This window comes from Dipodomys ordii, unplaced genomic scaffold (genome assembly GCF_000151885.1).
Source record: "Dipodomys ordii isolate 6190 unplaced genomic scaffold, Dord_2.0 Scaffold17, whole genome shotgun sequence".
Lineage (NCBI taxonomy): Eukaryota > Metazoa > Chordata > Mammalia > Rodentia > Heteromyidae > Dipodomys > Dipodomys ordii.
This window is the reverse complement of record NW_012267233.1, coordinates 8947010-8950589: the sequence shown is the minus strand read 5'-3', so window position 1 is coordinate 8950589 and position 3580 is coordinate 8947010. Positions and strand designations below refer to the sequence as shown.

At 47.4% G+C, this 3580-nt stretch overlaps 1 pseudogene; it reads right to left on the bottom strand.

Annotated features, from left to right (window-relative positions):
* Nucleotides 1–2262: 2262 nt before the first annotated feature.
* LOC105982710 lies at nt 2263–2895 on the bottom strand (annotated as a pseudogene).
* Between the last annotated feature and the right edge of the window lie 685 nt (nt 2896–3580).

Genomic DNA, 3580 nt, shown 5'->3' with positions numbered 1-3580 from the left:
GCTGTGGCTCAAGTGGTAGAGTGCTAGTCTTGAGCTGAAGAGCTGAGGGACAGCGCCCAGGCCCATGACTGACCCAAAAAAAAAAAAAAAAGAATCAATACAAGCATAATTTTCTTCTGGAAATTTCCATGAATTTTTCTTGTAGGTAAAATTATTGTTGGCCTTGTTGTGCCCAATTCTTTGTCTAGCTTAATGAACTCTATTTAATTACTCAATTAGGTGTGTTAGTTGCAACATTAAATAGCCATCAGATACTATATGAGAAGTTGCTTTAAAAATTGTATCCAGTGATTCTGCCATTTGGCATTTACACCCCTGTGTGGTTACTTCCCCTTAATTGTGGATTGGATTTACTGACTTGTTTCTTTTTCTTTTTCCTTTTTGGTTGTGGGCTTGAACTCAGGCCCTGGGCACTATCCCTGAGCTTTATCCCTCAAGGCTGGCACTCTGCCACTTTTCATTTTTTTATTTTATTTAATTTAGTCGGTCATGGGCCTGAACTTGGCCTGGGTACAGTCCCTCAGCAATTCAGCTCAAGGCTAGCACTCTACCACTTGAGCCACAGTGCCACTTTGGCTTTTTCTGTTTATATGGTGTTGAGCAATCGAACCCAGGGCCTCATTCATGCAAGGCAAGCGCTCTACCACTGAGCTACCTTCCCAGCCCCTGACTTGTTTCTAATGAGTAACATTTGGTAAAGGTGATGGGATGACACTTTCAGAGATTAAGCTATAGAAACACTCGGACTTTTATTATGGCCACCTTCTCCCCTCTATTCTCCCACTCTGAGGGAAGCTGGCAGCCATATTATGAATGTCCTCTGTAGAGGTCTCCATGACAAGAAACCAAAATCTCCAGGTTATACCTGGCAAGGGTAAAAGGCCATGAGAATAAGCTTAGGAGCAGATTGTTCCACAGTCAAGCCTTGATATGATGGCAATCTGAAGCCTACAGGTCAATACATTGTTTAGTTCACAGAGCCAGCAAACAGCAAAGCCCAAATTCTGGTATTTCTTCTGCCTTGTTATCTGTAAGAATCTAAGTGATTAGGTTCAAAGGATACTCAGCACCATCCATCCCTTCCCCCTCGCTCAAGGCGAGCGCTCTACCACTTGAGCCACAGCGCCACTTGCGGTTTTCTGGTGGTTTATTGGAGATAAGAGTCTCACGGACTTTTCCTGCTCAGGCTGGCTTTGAACCGTGATCCTCCGATCTCAGCCTCCTGAGTAGCTAGGATTATAGGTGTGAGCCACCAGCGTTCGGCTCTTGATACAGCTTTCTAATCAGTCAGGATCACAACTTTGAAAAATGTTAGCACCCTCTTTTCTTCCCCTCTCCCTTTATAAAACAAGTTCTTTTTATTTTTATTTTGAAATTACCTTTTTCTTCATCATCATCCAAACCTGAACCATACCATATTGGTACAGCTGCAAAATCTGAAGAAAGCCTGATTTTTTCCAATCCAATTTTCATGGCTATTGCTTACACCAATCTTCTTTAAATGCTATTTTCATCTGTCCTTCTACTAGTAAGAAACCATAATTAGCCCCTGTTTCTTATGTCATGTCTCAGCTCCTCTGCTGGCATTGAAGATTCCCCAAACCCCAGTCCCACCCTTTGGAGCCAGACTTTCTAATCCCCAATGCAAACCTCCTCCATCCTGTCTGGTTTGTTTATGGGCCCATGAGTTATTCACACTAATGTCTGCCTCTGGGACCCTGTGTTGTCTATCCCCATTCTACCATCTGTAGTATTCCATCCCAAATCCACCATTCTGCACAGACCCCAGAAGCCTATTTCTCTGTAGTTCAACTACTCCAATATAGGCCATCTTTCTTGACTATGGGGGACATCTCCCTTACAGCTGCTCTTTTCCACCACCTGCCCTACTCAGTCATGGGGATTGAGCCTAGGGCCTCATGTCAAGCAAGGGATCTACCACTTGAGCCTCATCCCTAGCTCTTTATTTGTATTTTGTTTTTTGAGACAAGATCTCCTTAACTTTCCTCAGACAAAGATAGAACTCATCATCTTCTTACCTCTGTTTCCTGAGTAACTGGGATTACAGACATGTACCACCACATGACTCCCAATATTTTCTTTTTTTTTGCTGCAAAAAGCTTTATTTTCATTTGGTCCAAGGCTTGGGAAGGGCTCCAGGATGGTTAGTTAGGAAGTTTCCCAATGGCTGGAGGCAGAAGCTCAGGTGATATCTGGTGAGGCAGAGATGGCTCCTCAAAGGCTGCTGGACTCTGGGGTTTTCTAGTGATGTTTGAGGGTGAGGTGTTTGAAAAGATGCTCGCCCAGCTGGGCCTGAGGGGCCGCCAGCCTGCGGAGGTTGGTTAAGTGGTCGCCCATCTCCTTGATGAGCTTCACCTCTTCATCCAGGAAGTGGTTCTCTAGGAAGTCACAGAGATGGGGGTCTGTGCGAGCAGAACCATGAAGATCCACAATGGCTTGGTTCAGGCTCTTCTCCAGGGCCAGGGCGGCTTCCATGGCTTCCACGGTTTTGCCCCACTCATCCCGAGAAGGTTTCTGCACATCCTGGTTCTGCATCTTCAGGAGGCGCTGGGCGCCCTCAGGCTTCTCCTCCTCCAACTCATGGAAGAAATGGCCCACGCCCTCCAGAGCCATGTCGTCCCGATCGAACTAGTCGCCCACAGAGAGGCAGGTGTAGGAGCCCGCAGGTGCAAGTTGACCGGGCGGCTGACGGCAGCCTCCACCTGGGTGCAGTAATTCTGACGAATCTGGGAGGTCATGGCTGGTCGGGGATACAGAGCTAATCACAGAAAAACACGGCGTTGGTTGGTCCTGGAAGCAGGAGACGGGCGAGAAGATCAGGGTCAGAGGTGGTGAGTGGAGAGGCAGTTGGTGGTGGAAAGGGAGAGTCCCCGGGTCTGTGTTGTCCACTGTTGAAGCAAGACACAGATCCGCGGGACTGTGCGCGCTTCTCACTCCCTCTTACCCTGTATCCTGGTCCCTGACCTCTGTGCTTTCTCACACTCATTCCCTCCCCCCGCCCCCAGCTTCCCTCCTTGTCACAGAGAACACAGTCCTCTGTTATCTCCCACTCACCCCTTCACAGCAAACCTGCCTAATCTCTAGCCCATCTTCTTATTTTAAAGAATATAGTGTTTGCTCTGCTATATCTATGCTGCAAAGTTAGGAGGCAGGGTTGGCCTTGCCTGGGGTCCATATCATTGCTCTAAAAATTAACAAATAAACCAGGTGCACGTGATAATCATAGCTACTCAGGAGGCTGAGAAGCCAGCCCAGGGAGAAGTGTCCATGAGACTCATCTCCAGTTAACCATCAAAAAGCCAGAAGTTATGCCAGGTACCAGTGGCTCATGCCTGTAATCCTAGCTACTCAGAAGGCTAAGATCTGAGGATCATGGTTCAAAGCCAGCCCGGGCAGGAAAGTCTGTGAAACTCTTATCTCCAATTAACTACCCCAAAGCAGGAAGTGGCACTTTGGCTCAAGTGGTTGAGTGCTGGCATTGAGCTGAAGAGCTCAGGGACAGCGCCCAGGCCCAGAGTTCAAGCCCCATGACTGAAAAAACAAAACAAAAAACCCCAAA